The sequence below is a fragment of the Meleagris gallopavo genome, chromosome 17, assembly GCF_905368555.1.
Source record: "Meleagris gallopavo chromosome 17, MGAL_WU_HG_1.1, whole genome shotgun sequence".
NCBI lineage: Eukaryota > Metazoa > Chordata > Aves > Galliformes > Phasianidae > Meleagris > Meleagris gallopavo.
Genome location: NC_139420.1, coordinates 9827755 through 9846533, shown reverse-complemented (window position 1 = coordinate 9846533; position 18779 = coordinate 9827755). Strand labels below are relative to the sequence as shown.

At 48.1% G+C, this 18779-nt stretch overlaps 1 protein-coding gene across 14 annotated transcripts in view; it reads left to right on the top strand.

The window, feature by feature from the left end:
- The first annotated feature begins 391 nt into the window (after positions 1-391).
- Positions 392-18779, top strand: part of SRRM4 (serine/arginine repetitive matrix 4) — a 69565-nt gene continuing 51177 nt past the window's right edge. For 3 of the 14 annotated variants that reach the window (XM_085238861.1, XM_085238859.1, XM_085238862.1), the window contains exons 1-3: positions 3663-7848; positions 11916-12084; positions 16866-17204. The gene's annotated coding sequence lies outside the window, so the exon portion shown is untranslated. Of the gene's footprint in view, positions 3608-3662; positions 7849-11915; positions 12085-16005; positions 16159-16865; positions 17205-18779 lie in introns of those variants that run through there. The other 11 variants (XM_085238858.1, XM_085238856.1, XM_085238854.1 and 8 more) reach the window with 8 other exon arrangements.

The window sequence follows — 18779 nt, the reverse complement described above, 5'->3', positions numbered from 1 at the left end:
CATCTGGACTTCTGGTGGGGAAAAGAGGACGTTGCTGTTTCCCACCCTTAGAAATGTGCCATCTTTGCTGCAGAGTTAGGTGGAACGCAGCAGGCTGTATTTTGTCAAGTTAACAGCATACTTAATATAACTTAACATTCTCTGTGTGTGTGACAGGGTTTTATATAAGGTGATCATGTACTGAACAGGATTTGTCACTAAGCCTTAAAGTGATCATCATAGTTCTTATAATAAAAAAGCATTAAGTAAATAGCAGGGTTTTTTTCCTACCTTCATCATGTTATGAGCACACACACTGGGGGAAGTAGTTGAAAATGTGGTGGAGTTTTGGGAAGATACCTCGCCAACCTGCTAACAGCAGATGATCTCTCTTTTGCTGTAATGTTGGCTTTAAAGGTATTGGTGGAAAGCTGGAAATGCAGCAGTTCTCTTAGAGTAAGTGTGGTGATCAGTGCTCATCATAGAAGCTTAATTCTATAGCTTCATCACTGCTGCTCAGTCTGAATCAACATCAGCTCACCTTCCCTATCCTTAGGCAGAAGAAGGAGGAAACAACAGCTGCACTCACAATCCCAAACTGCCTTTCCATTGCTGTGGTCTGATGTTGCAAGGTTTGCAGCGGGAGGGGTGACATCTTCAGTTCACTCCCAAATCAGTATCTGACTGGTCTCCTGGCAGCAAACCCCTGTGGGACTGTTGCACTGCTTCCTTCTCTAACCTGGCATTGATTCAGAGCAGCGCGGATCTGGTTTGCAAACACTTTGACATCAAACTCATGCTGTTTTCACACTGATTTTGAATCAGAAAAGATTGTTTGAAGGTTGTAATAACTCCTGTCTGTTCTTTGCCCATTGCCTATTTCCCCACTGCCCCCGAATTACCTTTTGAAATTTAATTTCTGCTTTTGAGCGTGGGCCTGTAGCCCTCTTTTTGCTCATATTAAACTACTGCATGGAAAGTATTTCATTTTAAGGTTGCTTCATAACCTCAGGTTTTCATGAAATGGATGTCTGTCTCACCGTTGCTGATCGCTGTGAAAAATCAGTCCGTCTCGTCTGGCAAAGTAAACAAATATTGCATCCTGTTTTTCCAAGCAGGCTGCTATGTAATGACCTGTGCCATTACAGGCTGGAAAGGCTAAAAATGCAGTGCCTCGCTGTGCACTCAGGAGAGCAGCACGTTTCTTTAATCCTCCAGGGATGCTCCAAATGCAGGTCAGGGTGAGCCTTGCTGTGATCAAATGCGTGGATGTCAGTGGCAGAAATGAGAATGTCCTGCTGGTTGGAAAAAGCCCAGTTACCCCAGGAGATGGACACAGTCTTTCCTAACTTCTAAGAGAAAATTGGTTTTTTTTGTCTGCTATTTGTCTAACATCAGTCTTTTAAAAAACTCAAATCCTCAGTGAACAGAAATGGCTTTGTGGGTATGAAAATATTTCATCCTTGTTATTAACGGTGTTTAAAGTAAATTTGAGAGATGGTTTTAACTACTGGCTATAGAGATTTTTAAAAAAGGGTGAACTTTCTGCCAATAACAGATTTTTTTCTGAGGGTTAAACTGCAGCTGGCTGGTAGCTCCTGTTTGGCACTATTGTCATCACACTGAGAAACAGACTGTGTGTCTGCTGGGGAAAAAACCAACACATTATTTAGTACTTGATCAGCCATTAGATACTGAAATATAAAGGAAGACAGATCAGCCAACCAACTTCCATTGACTTTTTGACATCGTGCTCACTGAAAAGTTTCAGAAATGGTTTTACAAGGATGAATGCTGATCCAAGAAATTGTCTGATTCAGCTCGTGCACTTTGCCTGTAAGGAGACAGAGTGATGTAGCAATGAAAGCCCTGAGTGTTTGCAATTCTTCATGTTACTGGAACACTTACAAAAACAAAATCTAAAAGAGCCAGAAATTGTTGTGACCTTTGTGAATAACTGTGATTCTTCCCCTTTGAAAAAAAGGTGGTTTGAGACACTTTGGGATTCTTATTCTGCAGAAGCAAACGGAGCCAACACAGTGATTGAGAAGATCTGGATGTTTACGGTGTGCTGTTCCTACTTTCACTTTGTCCAGTTTGAAGAGTCAAATTGTAATATGCTTTTTAAAGTATTCAGGAGACAAAAGCAGATGTCCTGGATGAATGGAAGCCTCAATCCACGTTTTGTGCACTTGAAGAATTCCACTGTTTTGATAACGTTTAAGTGTTGAAGTGTATAAATGGGGGTTGGAGCTTGATGATCCTTGAGGTCCCTTCCAACACAGGCCATGCTGTGATAAATGCAATATACTTTTAACAGTGTATTTTGAAGCAGGGGAGGCATCTAAGCTCTCAAGGTGTGAACAAGGCTCTGAGCAGAAGTATGGGAAGAATTACTTAAGTCTTGGGATCTGAAACGTCCATGCTTTGAGCAGAGCTGGCCATTTTTAGGCCATCAGAACCCATAGATTTAACACTCTAGAAACTGCTTTGAGTTATTTAATCAATCTTGGATTTGCCTCTCATGCAAACCATCCGTTGCCCACTATGCCTGAGGTTGCTTTGTGATTTTTCAATTAATTCTGTTCTTCATCCACATGCTCTATCCTAAATCCCGAGAGGAAAACATACCAGAACAGAAAGTGATGAGGCATGTGTTTTTCATTTCACTTTATTAATGTTCCTTACTCTTATTGAGTTAGAATTCTTCTGACAGTGACTGCCTTCAAATCTCTCCTGTTTATTTCATGTCTGTCTCAGGTAATGAAAGCTAATGATCTTTAATTAAAATGACTGCAAATGTAAATCAGTGTTAAAAATTGCATCTTAAGGTTTTTGCTCGCTTATTTTGACATTTTTGGGAACCGGTGTTCCAAACCCCATATATCAGGAGGCACTGGGTAGTGTAGAAGACTGAATGCTAACAGCAGTAAATCAGTTAATATGGTTGTATGAACTGGTATGAACACAGGAGGCAAATGTTCTGTTAGAAGGGATTGCTGTCATAGTAGAGGTTTCACCCATTAGAACTGGGAATTATTAAAGCCCTTGGTTTAGGAGCGTCCTGAAAAGCATGAGATGTGGCAGAAGGTTTTGCTTGGATTTTTGGGCCCGGGTTGTGAGCACTGTGGTAGTGCTGATACGTGACTCCTGCAGGATTGGTTCGGTCTCATTTTGTAGCAAAACAGCTTGGCAAAACTTTCCAGAGGTCCCAGCCCTCCCTCAGTCATTAGTCTTGCTCTTCCTTAAACAATTCAAAACTGTTGTTGTTCTTTTAATACTGATATTCTGAGGTCCATAGGGAGCAGCATGTGTTCTGGACTAGAGTGTTACAGCATCTTCTGCGTGTGGCTTCCCTCTGCTACCTGCATGCTGAAGACCTTCGGATCATGTTCCTGTACTGTGCCTTGTTATAACAATCTGTTACAACACTGTTGCGTATTTACTTCAACTGCAAAGTGTTGCTACTTTTCTTTAATTAATTTGTGAGCATTTTTACAGCTCTTGTATCCTTTTGTTGCCAAACACCTTGCTGAATCAACGTGGTGCCTCAAATGAAGACTGATGCTGGAGGAGTGTGGTGTGTTGCCCAGCAGGTTCAGTGTAACTGCAGCATGTGATGCCTTTGGTAAGTGCACGATGACCAAGGATGTGGTCTGCTCCTGTGACTGTGTTTGTTGCTTGTCTTGCTGTACTAGTTGCTCCAGTGAGCTGAGTGTGCTTCCAGGAGGCTGTGAAGATGATCACAAACGTGCAGCTGTTTATTTGGTAGTGCTTGATTAGCTGTCACCTATTCCCTTGGGGTCTCCAGAGAGCAGTTTTCTCTCAGGAGTTGTGATAATAGGGCAACGTGCTGTAAAGGGTGGTGAGGGTGAGCTTTGCCTGCTTGCTGCTCAACCCAACCCAACCAGCATCACCAGAGCCTGCAGAAAGCCTCCCCCTTCTCATGGGGCTGGTTTTTGTGCTGCCCTATCTCACTTGATTGGCCCCTGGAGGCACCACTCTCCCATTGAGCCAACAAGGGGCAGCTAGGATGAGAGGTAATGGCCTCAAGCAGTGCTGGGGTGGTTCAGGTTGGATATTAAGAAACATTTCTACTCAGAGTGGTGATGCAGTGCACAGGCTGCCCAGAGAGAGATGGAGTCACCATTCCTGCAGGTGTTCCAGAACTGTGGGGATGTGGCACTGAGGGACACCATCAGTGAGCATGGTGGGGGGGACTTGGTGATTGTAGAGGTCGTTTCCAACCTCAGTGATTCTATGATTCCATAAATGCTGCGGCCTTTGGGGTGGCTGTTGCAAAGAGCACTGGAAATGCTGTGGCTTGTTGGTGTCAGATCTGCTCTTGTGCTGTTGATTGGCTCAACGAACCTCTTAAATGATTTTGGGGAAGACCTCACTCCCCAGCACAGCCTTGCCACCCCTCTTTGCTTGCCATTGCTCGGTGGCTTGGCTGATGGCAGTGATGCTGGAAGCCTGCTGCAGGCACAGCACGGTGTGCTCTCCATTCCCAAGGGGAAAGCAGACAGCTGCAGCCTCACTGTGCACCACACACTGCCAGGGGGAGGCAGAGGCCGAGGCTCAGTGGGGCTGTGACAGCGTGAAGGCACGCAGTCAGGATGCTGTTTACATTAGTGACAAAGGTTTCCATTGCTTAATCAATTGAGTTGATTAGAGCTGAGATTCTGTGTTTTCCCACAGGTCTCAGTCTGCAACTCGTTCAGGTTAACCTGTGTGTTTCATCTCCTCACCCCACGTACTTTGCTCATCGTTCTGTTATCCACTCTCATTTCCAATTTCACACCAATATGCTCTTGACGTATTTATAAACGAATTCTTATGTCAATCCACTAAAAAAACAACCAAATACGTTCCAGTGAAATATTTCTCTACTCTGTCTCCTGTTGCTGTGACAGTCTTGATTGCTACCGAGCAAAAAGGGTGGCAGAAGCTCGTGTCAGCACCAGAACATCCTGCTTTCTGCATGGTCAGTGCTGTGAAGAGCATCCAGAGCCTGCTGCTGTCTGTCTTGGCAGCGATTTTATCCATACCGTGAATCTCAAAGGCTTCTACAGAGAGAAGTAAATGAGAACACACATGTGCTCACTCAGCTGGGGAAGCTGAGGCACAGGAGTGCAGTGATGAGCTGAGGATGAAAACAGTTCCTTCCAGCTCTCTTAGCTGAGCTTTCCTCAGGGTGTTAGGGGCAGCTACATCAGAACTTCACACCTCTCAGCATATCATCTCTAGGCTTACCCTCTTCTCTGTCCAGCTGGGCAGGATGAGGCTCAGCCTGGAACGAGTGATGGTTTCTGTGTAATTAGTCACCACTCATCAGCTGGCCTCTAGTAGTTGGTTATAAGAAGCTTGTTGTCTGTCCTTAGTAAAATGGCATGAGCCACAAGAAAGGAGCATTATTTCTTTGCAGTGGGTGGGGGAAATGAGAATGGTCTGTTAATGTGATCAGCTGACAGATGGTAACTCACAGGGGATAATTAAGTGTTTGCTAGTACAGGATGTCGAGTATGTAACAACGCTGTCAGTAAAGACGTCAACACAAGAAGAGGACTGGGTGTGTGATACGGCTCAGAGAGGACCAGAGCACGAGCTGACTGCAAGGTGATGCTAAAAGGAGGATCTCTCCCTCCAGTTTGGAACTAACGAGGTAGAGACAATTAAATCCAACTTGCTGAGGGTCAGCAGCTTTCTGCCTCCTGCCTGTGGCAGCATGGAGCTAAAGGAATGGAAAGCTGCCTGATGTCTGGAGGCTCTGGGTGCTGGGAAGGTTTTCTGCCTCCAGCCTGAGGAGAAGGGGAATATATTAGAAAAAAATTATGGGACTTGTAAGTCTGGTCTGTCGAGAGCATTGAAGTAAGGAGCTTGTCCTCTGACCAACTTTTCTCCTTAGGAGAGAATGAGCCGCAGTGAGTGAGCAGCAGCAGAGTGACATGACTTTGGTGGCCTGTGTCACCAAGGCAGCAAGTGTGCTCCCTGGGTCTGTCCTGCCTGCAGGGCTGTCTGCTATTTTAAGAGTAGAAGACATGGAAATGATGTTGTTTGCAGGCAGCTCTTGTTCTTCCTGCTGCAACAAGCTCCGGGAGAGTGGAGGGAAAGCAACCTCTGTGTCGTCTTGTGCTGCTTCTCTCTCCATATATTCCCCAAATCCTGGTTTCTAAAGACAGCTGTCTCAGCAATGGGGGTTGAGCACAAGTGCATGTGGTGCTGGCAGGATAAGGAGGATGACCAATGAGTTGGAAACCCCTCCTTTCCTCTGGATTTTGAGGACTCTAGATACAATTTAAAGGAGGGGAGGAGGCGTCTGTACTGAAGATTTGTCAAACTTGTTCCTGGCAGATAAGATGGTTTTATCGAGTGGCTTGACATATAATTCCATGCAGTGTATAGATGTTTATCTGATGTTTACTCAGAGGAAGAGATTTCCTGCCCATTCTACAAATTAAACTTGGTGAAACGGTGCGTTTGCTCGGGGAAAATGAATGTGAAGATGCTGTCAAAGTGTCAGGTCTGTCTGGAACAAGGGTCCTGCAGGAGATGAGTGGCATTATTGTGTTCAGAGATGTTGCATTTAAAATACCCAAGTGCTCAGCCTTTGGGGAGCCATGTTAATTGAACTAAAAGAGATGCAAAGCCCAGAAGGGAGATGCTGTTCACATCTGCAAAGGCAGAAATGCTTGCAAGTGAGAGAGTCAAAATAGGTGATTCCTGCTTTAAAATGACATCAGAAGGATGTGAGTAATTGTTCTGAAATTAGAGTTTTCCACTTGAATCGTTTTATGGAGCTCCAGTTATCTGAGGGCTGCTCTGAAAGTAATGCCTCCTTTTTTATGATGTCAGCCCATCTCATCAGAAGCAGATGTTGGTGGTACGGTAGCAGAGGCTGAACCTTCCCACCAATATCCCATTATGTTTTGTTGCTGTGTGACAGATGGCAGCAGAGGGGCACTGACAGAATGGTGTTTAACATGAAAGTGTGGATGAAGCAAAAGCATGCAAAAAAAAAAAAAAAAGGCAGCCATTGATATTCATAGATATTTGCTGGGTATCAGTAGGGACCAAATAGTGGATGTTAGCACAGTGAAAGTTGGACTGTGTGGGCAACATTCTCCTAGCAGCAGTGCCATAGAGCAGCTGTGGAGGGCCATGTGCCAGATAAGTCTCTTTTCTGAAGGCTCAAGGCTTTTACAACAGTGAAATAATTATTCTGTGTGTGGGGAAACGAAAGCAGGGTGACCGTGGCTGCTGCAGCCCACACCCAGAACTGCTGGCAGAAGCTTGCTGTTTGCCTCAGCTTTCAAGGGAGCAAACCCATCTACATCTGTTAAGCACCCTTCCTTCACTAAAATCCACTGATTTCATAAGCTTTGCCTCTGCCTTGTGTAACGACTGGCTGGAAAAGCAAGTCAATATTGCTCACGTTGAGGTTTGGCCTTGTTAAATACAGCCTGCTGCAGACCTGTTGTTTGTGCCAGGGGTCAGCATAAGCAATGCTTGGAGTTTGCTTTTTTCAGAGGTAGCTTTCTGTCCTAGCAATTTGTTTTGGCCTTGGACCCCTTCTCTGCTGCCGCGAGCTTAACAAGATCCTCTGTCATTCTCCAGGGAAGCTTTCAAACTCAACGCTGCGGGTTTGAATTGGCTTTAAATAAAAGGTGTTCTGTTTCTGAAGTGCCCAAGGGCTCCAGAGCACTCCGTGTGCAATACAAACAGCCAGCAGACAAAGCCGTTCCAGGTGAAGTGCCCAAGTGTGGTGACGTGGCAGAGAGCTGCAGGGAAGTGTTTGCAATCGAGTTCCAAAGAAAGAAGGCTTTGTCTTGAAAACCCACCATCTGCAGGTGATGGCTGAGTGTCAAGGTGGGTCTTGTTGATTCGTCAGGGTGGGTGGTTTGGTCCCTACTTCAGTGCTGAGCAAGGAGGAGGAACAAGCAGTAATGAGGAGATGAGAGCTGGGAGGAAGGAGTTTAAAGCAGGCTTCTGGCTTTTTTCCCTCTGCTAAGGCATTGTCTCCCTGTATCTGAGCCACTTGAATTTGCAGCTTGCGTGACTTATATCCTGTGAGCAGACTTATAGCCTCGAGAACTCAGTCTGACTTCTCGGTTATGTTTGCAGAGTGAAAGCTGGGTCAGGAAAGCAGATTTGTAGGGCAGGTGAAGGGAGCTGTACAGCTGGGCTGAGGACATCAGCCTCTCCCACCAAGCCATGCAGCCCTGTGTAGAAGGACGACCTATGTCCTGTGGAGCCCGTCCCAAGGAGGGAGGGGTGAAGGAGTGTGACTGCTCAAGGAGCAGGGCAGGAGGGATGCAGAGCTGATGAGCTGCCCTGAAGCAGCTCTGGAGGCTTAAATACCTTGTGCATCCAAACATGGTGTATCTGTGGCCTGAAAACCCATCCTCTCCTCCTGTCAGCTGGTGTCAAGGTGGCTTCAAACAGCAGCTCTGTGCGTCTCATATAACTGTACTACCTCTAAGCTCCTCCAGCCTGCATCTCCTGGCATCTCTCCAGTCCCAAACAAGTGAATTCATTTCCCACTTGATAGCAGCTAGAGCAGCTCCTTCCAGCATGGGGAGCCCTGCCTGCATGCTCTGCTGAGCAAGGAGAGTGCTTGGAGATGGTTGTACAGCTCCCTGCTGTGCCTCAGAAGGATATATCTATATTTTTAGGGCTTTCCCCCACTCCCCCCCTTATTTGAAATAGGAAGAGAGAAGATTATGGCACTTGATGATTTAATCAACATAATCTTCAGATAAAACATGCTTCTGCTATACTACTGGGAGATGCTCATTTATGCTGGCATGCTTCTCCTAAGGTAAATTAAATCATTAGTTTTAAGACTGGATTAGCTACATGCATCTTAAAAAGGCAGCTCAGTAGTTACAGAAGCTTCTCAGCTCGGTATTTCTTGGAAGTCATCAAACTCTTTCAACACAAGAGTCATGAGACATGAAATAGAGATGCAGTGCTGAAATGTTCAGTGCCTTTGGTGCTGATGCAGGGTGCTCAGTGCCCGCTGCCCTGCTCTCAAGCCACTTTCCCAGCCCATTGGTTCCATGGGGAGCTTTTGGCCCAGAGCTGGGGGATAGCAATTGCTCCTTCAGTCCACCCTGAATCCTGATCCACTGCAGGGCTGAGCAGAGGTGTGTGCTTGAAGGAGACCTGAGCTGATCACTGCAGCATGGGGAAATCCAGGACGATGCGTTAACCTGTTCTTGGCAGTGCACCTGAGCAGTGCTGTCTGCGTAGCCCAAATCCTGGTTGATCAGCTGGTCTGTTACTACCCAGAGCAAAGAGAAATGATGGAGGCTCTCTTAGCCGTTTCTGGGCTTTTATGAATGTGATAATGAGGTGCTGTGTGCATCCATTTTTCAGCATTTACCTCCCTCAGCTCCAGTTCTGCCCGTGCATTAATGCTCTCCATCTCTGGAGGATTGTGCTGCCCCTGTCTGTGCATTTATTACGCATCTGGGTGTGGGGCTGGGCTGTTACAGGCACAGATGGAGGGAGCGTGGAGCTGTGGTGACTCCCAGGGAAGCTGATAGATGGCTGAACTTGGGATTGCACAGCTAAGTCAGGCTGCTGGGGCTCTCATTTCTCTAATAGAAGGGTCATTAAAAGTGGGACAAGGAGCCAGCAGAGAGCTTCCATCTGGGTTCCTTGAAATGTGCAGAGCAGCATCAGGTTCAGAGGTGGACTTTGCTGTTGATGCTCTCAAGCCAGCGGAAGGCATTGGGTTCTGTGCTCTCTGAGAATTGGTACGGTATGAGGTGATACCTCCATGCTGCTCCTTCTGCTTGCCTCGTGCTGTTCTGTTGGTACCAGCAGGGCAGCCAGTGCCTCGCTGTGATTCACACAGCTGATCTCTTGGAATCGTGCGTCTTTCTCTGCTTTGCTTCATCTCCCTGGGCCATCTGTGGCACCATGTGCTCCGGCTGGAGGGGCTCTGACTGCTGGTGTGTGTGCTGGTGGCTCTGGGGACACGGTCAGGCAGTCCTAGGGCAGCTCTCTTGTGCAGCACTTACCATTCTGCTGCTGTCTGACAGTGCTGTGCAAGAAGAAAAAGCAAGTCCTTGCTTTCCGAATTTCGTTTTTCCTATTGGAATACACAGAGGCATTCTTGGGTGTTTGGAGGTGAGTGTGCCTTCCACAGAGCAGAACATCTGCAGGAGATTTATTGCAAGATTAAAGGCAGGTGTGTGATACATTTAGAATGGGGCAGCTTCTGGAGGCTTGTAGTTTTTTGAGGAATGAAAGCAGTTGAAAGGTCCCTTTGCTACCCTGTAGAGGGGCCCATTGGTGCACTCAGATTCTTTTCCCCTTGCAACACCTTCCTGCATCCCCTTTAGCAAAGGGGCTGTGCTCCCACCCAGAGGAGAGCATTTGCAGGCTTAGAGGCTGGGCAGGAAAATGCCCAGCCCTATGCCAGGGTGGGCAGGTTGCTGTGTTACTGCAAAAGGAGATGAAAAGATCCCCAAATGGTATTTGTTGCTTCTGACTGCAGACATCAAGGATCTGTCACTGACGGTGCAAAAGGGGAAAATATGATTTCTGGTTTGATCAGGCTGTTTCACTCTTACAGCTCTGTAGGCTCCAGCCTGACTAGACATGAAGTGCTGTCAGATGCTTTGTCTGCTTCACCTTTTCCTCTGTGCAGACTTTTCACGAGGGGGAGGAGAGGCTTTTAATTATGAAGGAGCCAAAGTTTTTGCAGTCCCCCCATGCACTGATGGAGACACGGGGGCAAAGCTGACCTGCAGAATGAATTGTGGCGTGGTTTAACGTCTCTCTCAAGCTGTACTTCCATGCCAATCACCCAAAGCTCGCCCCATGGCCAGGGGAAATCAGACAGGTCTGTGTTTGGGAGCAGGCAGAGCCATTCCCCTTTTCTCCACCCGTGCAGGAACCTGACAGAGAGCCATCAAACCAAACGCACGGGATCATTTATGGAGGTGTTTGTTTGAAGCTGAGTGGACAGGAATCACGTTTCAGAGCCATAAGAGAAAGAGCTTTTAGCTGTCTTCTTTTTTCCAAAATAGCAACCACATCACCACGCACCACGGGGATGTCAGGGTGAATCTGTTTCACTGACAACAAGATTGTTCTGTCTAGACTGGGAAGCACTGTTTAACTGACTGAGTCTGCAGAATAATTTAAAGGCAAAATACTTTATAGACATTAAGTTTAAACTAAAAAAACAACTAGCTTGACACAGATGATGCCTGATGGATAGCTTGCGTGGGGGTGGGATGGCAGCTGGCTTTGTGATGGTAGTAACTGACAGATGTCTTCCAGCTGCAGCAGCCAAGGATGGGCGGTGTGAGCCTGTGGTCCATCTGGGTGGACCCAATGCAGGTCTTGTGGGCAATCCTTGAATCAGCCTTGAGTTTTGGTTTGCAGGGTGCTTAGCCCAGCCCTGTCTGCCTCTCGATGCCTCGCCACAGCGTGCTGCTGGCTCTGGTGCTGCCGCTGAGGGACGCAGAAGGGGTTGTGTGGAGGGGATATGAGCCTTGCATTTGCCATCTGTGCGGAGGGGCTGGCAGCCAGGGCTGAGCCACAGATACATGGTGGTGAGATGGCAGCCCAGCTGGCAGGAGGAACTTACTTTCTTCTGGCAGAAAAAGAAAGATGAAATATTAATAGCATGGCTCAAAGGCTGGAATAGTTGTTTTTTTTTCTCCTCCTTTAGAGGCATCGATGTTGCTTAGAGAAGCGGCATCCGCTTGGAGCAGGAGGGATGCCAGCAACCTGGAGGGAGCCCAGCAGCAGGCTGGAAGGGGAGGCACGGCCCTGAGATGGGCTGTGCTCTGAGCTCAGGGCTTGGCTGAGCTCTTTGGATGCACCACAGCCCTGAGATGTGTGTTGTAGCCTTGTTTGGCTCTGGTTCAGCGGCAGGAAAAGAAACGGTTTTCTTGTCTCTGTCTTTTCAGGTCAGGCTGTGCCCCTCTGCCTGCACGATGCCTTCCTGTTGACCACCCTGCTTGGCTGAAGGAGATGGAAAGTGGGAGAAGCAGAGGGTTCAGCCACGATGTCTGTCTGTCTGCCAGCTCCCTTCAGAAAGGTCCTGCTGGCTCCTGACTTGCCTCTTCTCAGATCGCGGTGAGTCGAAGCATCTCCAGGAGTCCCTGATGGCTCTTTAAGGTGGAGATCATGTGAAGGTTTTCTCTCAGGGGCAAGCTCTTCTGTTTGCTTCTGCTGGTGAACATGGGGGATGGTTACCTAGAGAGGGCCTTGCTGCCAGGCAATGTGGCACTTGGTCTTGAAGCAGAGGTGTGCTGTGTCCTAAACTCCTTAAAATTTGAGGCCTCTTGCGTATACATAAATTTTTATGTGTGCTGTGTGTGTGTATATATATATATATATATTTCTCCTAAGCAATCACCTGACTTCTTTCTGTGCCTTAGTGGAGCAATTTGGTCACTGGGTAGGCGGCAGCCCAGCATCCCAAATGGGTGCATTGGCAGGGAAGCAGAGAGGAGAGATCGCAGTGAGGAGGATTCAGGCTCAGTACATTTGCCAAGTGAGCTGGAAGGAACTGAGTTTGGGGTGTTTAAATCTCTTCCTTCTGTTTCTTTGACATCTCTGTTCTGCTCTCGCTCTGCTAGCTGGTCTGTGCCAGATTCAGAGGTCCTGAGGAGAAGAGAAGACACAAGTTCAGCATGGTTGGAAACAGACTGAAGCGCTGAAACTTAAAAACTTTGCAAGTGCTGTCTGTGAATGCTGCTTATTTCCTCATTAAGTGAGTGTAGAAATGAAGCACGTCGTGGCAGATAGCTACTTGCTCAGGTTCAAGTAGTGAGTGAGCAGTGAAATGGGGTTTGATCTAGACGCTAGCTTCAGTGTGGCCTTAATTCTCCGTTTGTGCCTCATCTGGCAGCACAGGGTAAGGGCAGACAGCAGGAGGGGGCCCTGATTCCCCCCCCTCCTTGTGCAGCCTTGTCTTCTGTGTTCCTCTGCCTGCCGCCCTGCTGCTGTTGCCTTTTGATAGACAGCATGATTAATTACACTGCTCACGGCCTCCGAAAATTTATTTAGGGTTTTATGCTGGCTGCTGCTTACACAATGGCAAATCTGCCATGGCTGTGTCCCAAGCAGGTGGCAGCTAATAGGTCAATAAACTGAATCGCCCCATTAGAGCTGTTGAGCTGGGCTGCTGTGATGCAGGCAGGTAGAGGGGAGAGCTGCCGTGCTGAGGAGAAGCCAGGACAGATCTGGTTTAGAAGAAATGTGTCTGGCTATACTGGTTTGTAGGAAATCGGTCACTTTCCTGATAGCATCCACTGCTTTAATAGATCAATTTTTCACCATAGCTTGTCTGTCTAAAACTTTCCTCTCCCTGCCTCCACTGCTATCCTATAAAGTGGTCTAATAGGACCTTTTAATCTCTGAGAGCTTTGGAAATCTTTTTTTAGAGATTTTTATCACCTTCTCCTTGGGTTGTACAAAGAAGAGAGGCTGGCGAGATGGTCATCTGGGGGAAATAGAGAGCTTGGAACAACAAAAAAGCCCCTGAAAATGCTGCTAAAGTCGAGCGGAAATCAGCCCAACTTGAAATAGCTAGCAGCCACCCAATCAGATTACCCAATCACCTCCGCCTTTGAGTGTTTTGATTCTCAATGCTGCTGTCAAAGAATTGAAGGTGGCATGCCTTGAGCAGACAAAATGCTTGTACTTGCTTTTCAGAGGGGAAACTAAGGCAGGGCAATGGCAGAGGCAGGTGCAAACCCTGCAGTCCTGGATGGGCTTCTGTCTAGAAGTGACTCTGCTCTTTCTATGTCCTGCTGGTTCATATGCAGTGGGACTGAGTTTCTGATGACCTGATGGAAAGTTACCTGCTAGTGGAAAGTGGCATGAGGGAAGGGGAGTGTGAGCTGTGTTTCTGCATGGCTGTGCCAGCAGGAAGGGATAAACCTGGTTTGCTTCACACAACGCTGTGGTCCTGGGGCTGTTTACTGCCCACCTCTGCACCATAGCACTGCAGTCAGTGGCTTGCTCTAAGCCTGCCCTGGGATGCTGGTGGGCTGTCAGTGGGATGCTGGTGGGCTGTCAGTGGGATGCTGGTGGGCTGTCAGTGGGATGCTGGTGGGCTGTCAGTGGGATGCTGAGCCTTCACAGCCAGCAGTATCACCTGGTGTTGCTAAAGCTGCTCATCTATTGAGAGATGTGCTAGGGTATCTGGTGCTCCCTCTCATGCCCTACATGCAGTGCCTCCAGCAGACTGCATCCTGTCTGGGAAGGCAGTTCAGGTATCCTGACTCCTGTTTGCTCCGTTACTGCCCTGCTGTTAGGTTTTAATATTTCTGCAGAGACAGTTTATATAAACTGAAGCATGCTGCATTTGTTCAATACAATTTTGTAGGTAGCTTATGCTGAGTGTCACCTTTCAGTGCATGGTGAGCAGTTCAGCCTAGGGAAACATCACTGATGCCATTATCTCTGCTGCCAGTCCTGCCTGGTAAACCTGTTCCCTCCAGGATGGCCGAGCCCAGGGTGCAAGCCACATCCCTCAGCACCTGTGCAGAGCTTGCACTCAGTAGCCACGTGCCAGGTTCTCAATGACAGGCATTCAGAACACCCATGGCTGCTTAAAAACCACGGAATTAAGAGATGCCATGCAAGCAGTATTGGGGTACATGTTGTTTTCAGTGCTTTGGGGGTATGGGGTTCAAGTTGCCCCCATTTTGGAGGAGTAGAAATTTTAATTTTGTGCTTTTAATTTTGTTCATTCCCTGTCCTGAGGCTGGACACCAAGCAATGCAAACATCAGCACTGAAACAGGCTTGACTTGACAGGTTAGGATGTGACTGAGTGCAAGATTGCATTTCTGATCTGCATCCCTGTAGGCGAGATCTGGGATCTGGTGCCCTTCGTGAGAGATGGGTGCTGCCTCCCTCCCCCAGTAAATGCTGGGCAGCAGCCTGTGGCCATGGTGCTGTGCTTGGCACATGGGTGCTGTGCTTCAAATCCTCATCAGGAGCAGCACAGAGCTGGCTGCTGCGGGAGCTGAGAGCTCATCTCACCAGGCCAGCTGGCTGTGTGCTGCCTCTGACAAGCAGCGTTTCTCCTTCCTCCTGCCAAATTCCTAGTACCAATTTTTCCCCTCCATTTCAAGCACGAATGCTGCAAGGAGACATCTCTGCAGCCACCATACACTCCTGGAGGTGCAGATCACAGCAGGAGGCTTGCAGAGCTGTGACAGGCTGCCCCGGCTCTCCGAGCTGAACCCATCTCCTCGAGCTCTGCCTCTATTGCCTGCACAAGCTAATTTCTATCTGGTGGTGATGCTGAGCTGTTCAAAATCACCCAGCTGCCGTAGCTACAGCCTTGCCTGTAGCTTCCTTCTGGGAAAGAGCTTGCTTTTTACTTAAAGCTTACGGAGGGGAGCTGGTTGATTGCTAACAACTGCAACTGCTGCGTTAGCTCTAGCTAAAGGACAGAAGCAGTGTAATGTGGCTGCTCCTGGTTGGCAAAAAGCCCTCACCTCTGCCACTATCTGCAGGCAGAAGGGGGCTGGCAGGGGCCATGCAGCTCCTGGAGCAGGGGCAGCTCTCTGCCTTCTGCAGGCAGTGGTGGGAGCAGAAAGCTGCGTAACAGCTCCGTTTTGAGACCACAAGACTTTGGGGGAGAAAGTGACTTTTATAGAAATAAAGGAGACTTCCTTTTGGGTCAAGAGCTCTGGAAATGAATGGTTTTGAGATAAAAGCCTTTTTACTCAGGTAACGCAGATTCACATTGCCTAAAGGGAAGTCTGCCTTGTGCTGGGGTATTTTTCTCTCTGGAGGCATTGTGATTGCTTTTGAAGATGGGTTTTCAGCGTACAAAGGAGAAGAAAGCTGAGAGGAAGAAAGCTTTTAAAAATACCAGGGGTGCCAGTGGTCTGTTTCAATTTGTCAGCGTGTCTCTCTTGCTCATAACGCCACTGTTGGGTGCGGGGACTGTTCCTCCTCCTTCCTTCACGACTTGCTCCTTCCCTCTGGCATCTTGATCAATGGAGTCTGGGTTTCTTTTTTTCCATTCCAGGCCAACCTCTTGCATCCAGGGCTGCTTGGCAGACGGGTGCTGTGCTGTGGTGGGTGGGATTGCCCCTGATGACCTCAGCCTGCTGTGTTGGAGCTGTACCCCGGGCAGGCCAGGTGCAGGGGAACACTTGGGTGAAGCACCTTTCTGTAAGAGGTATGAAATGGACGCTTTTCTCATCAGTTTGATCTGAGGAATCTATTGAAAACGTGCCTTACCCCATGGCCTCAGGGTCCACAAGGGTGGTCTAGCTTTGCTAAGACTTCTAGAAGCATCACATTCTCACTTCTCCTTCTGCTAGTTTCTCCTGCCTTGCCCTGAAGGGATGAGACGTCTGCAGGACTCTCCTCTGCTGCTGCTTAGTGTGAAATGTTGTAAAACCCAGGCATTGATTTCTCAATCAAAGGTGTCTGTTTGCTCCTCAGTCTGTGGCTTTAATGCCTGCAAATACATCTTTTGCTCCCTAACGGTTTGCTTTAAGATTTTGAAATTGACTGTTGTGCTTCAGAGACTGGGGAAGTGAATGGGTTCAATCAAGCCAATATTATTTGTGCTGGCTCACAGAGGGGGTTGAGTCGGGCAGAAGCCTGGGTCACAGTGTCTGTCATGTCTCAGGGGAGACCTTTACCTGCGTCTGGCCATGGTGTGGGGCTCCGTTGCTCTGCTGGCTCCTGGAAAGTTGTGGGTCCTCTTGTCCTGATGGTGAACCTGGGTCAGTGGGTGTGTGATCTGAAGGCTGAAGTTGCAGCCTAAGCTATGAACAGACACCAGAAAAACCTGAAGACGTTAAAATGAACAAAACTCCATCAAAATTCCATCTGCACTTCTCATTTTCATAGGAGTTGTGTGTTCCTTGTTTCCAGAGCGCTGTAGCTTTGCTGTTCTTGAAGTGCGGTGCAGATGATGCAAGCCTTGCAGAAATGGAGCTGCTTCTGTGGAGGAATACAAGAGCTGAAAGTAGAAAGGATTCCTACCTTCCAGGGCTGCTGTCCTGCAGGGATGACTGGTGTAACCTAAGCTGGAGTGTCACATCGCCTGGGCTCCAAGTGCTGCCACTGATCGACCTCAGTTTTCCCACTGCTTAAAGGAGCGACGTGGAAAACCCTTTCCAAAGACCAGAAATGGAGATGCTCACCTGGACGGGGAGGGATGTTAGCAGCAGGAGCAGAGTGGAGCAGAGGAGGAGGGATGCTGAAATGCAGGTGACTCTTAGCACTAATTGTATGCAGCAGAGCTGTCTGGGGGGAGGCAGAAGGAAGCATATCAAGAATGTCTCAGCTATTCAAGTGAGAAATCAAATTAAACTTTGTATCAAATAGTAGAGCTGTTCTGTGCTAGGAGTTATGTCAAATTCATTAAAGGTTTCTACACACCAGTCCCCCCAGGAGTTAGCAAAGAGAAAAAACAACGCTTTGTGTCAGGGGGCTGTGCTTTCCTGCTTACCTGGATGTGTTAATGATGTGGGTAGAGGAAGGGAGGATATCGATTTAACCCTCAAGATACAGGTGTGTGGAGCTGGGGCTCCACAGCAGTGCTGTTTGTGTGCTGCTGTCAGTGTCTGTCCGTGTGTCTGTGCTGCATGGTGGAGGGTGAGAGCCAGGGACTAAAGCTGCAGCAGGCTGGAGGTGTAGAAGGTGCTCTTGTTCCCAGTCTCCTGCTAACAGACTGGGAGGTGGAGTCCCTTGGGTATCCAGCATGTCTGAGAGTGACCTGGAGGAGATAGAAATACCACCATCGTGCAGCCAGACTTGCTTCTCGTTGGGCATGAGTCCATGCTTGTTCCAGGCAAGGAAAAGCTCTGGACAACACATTGCTCCCTCCATGGGGACAGATTGTATGGGGGCTGGATGGAGCACAGGCTTGGCAGGAGAGAGCCTAGAGCTGGGATGAGCTGCCAGTGCAGTGGCAGAAGAGTCTGCTGGGAATGTGTGATCTGCAGCATGCCATGGGACTTCAGCTGCAGGATGAGCTCCCAGAGTGGCACAGCACAGGCTCTGCAAAATCCCAGGGGTTCAGCTTGTAGCTGCTTCTCAGAGTGCCTCAGTGAGGCACTCTGGAGAGCTGGCAGCTGTCTGAAGGTGAGGAATGCTGATCTTCATCCACTGCAAGTGCTGAATGCCAAAACCATCTTGGGCTGATGTGCTGAGGCCCAGGCTCTGCTAACGCTATCTGATATTTTTTTTATCATCCCTGATGCGTGTTGTGCTTTGACTTAGATGCACTCAAGTGTGAGTTTGATATTTAAAAGTCATTTACAATATTGCTGCTGTGCTGGCAGGAGAAATTAGTCTGACCCTGGGATGTACAAATCCTCATTTTGGAGTAGAGCAACCTGAGACAGGCAAGGCTGAGTCTGCTCAGGTGCTGTGCCTACTGCTAGCTCTGCACCAGGGCTCTGCAGCCAGCTCATTGCCTTTCCTCCCTTTTCTTTTTGTTAACTTGTAAGGATTTTTATTTTTTAGTCAAATTTAAGATGCTAAACCTCAATTAAGGCTACGTGTATTAATTTCCAAGATGTAATTTGTTTACAGAACATTCCCATTCACAGCAGCAAGCGCTGATAATTGCCACGGTTTGCTTTCCAGCCTTGGATTTGATACAGCTGAGAGCACATGAAGGTGGCTCCCAGGTGGGCAGTGCTGGCTCCTGGGTGGGAACATGAGGAGCTTACCTAGGAGCTGACTCTGACCTGGGCACCTCTGCTTTTGCCCAAAGCACTCCTTGTCCTGGGATGTGGAAATGAGCCTGGCTGTGCCTCTTCCCTCTTTTGTCTTAAC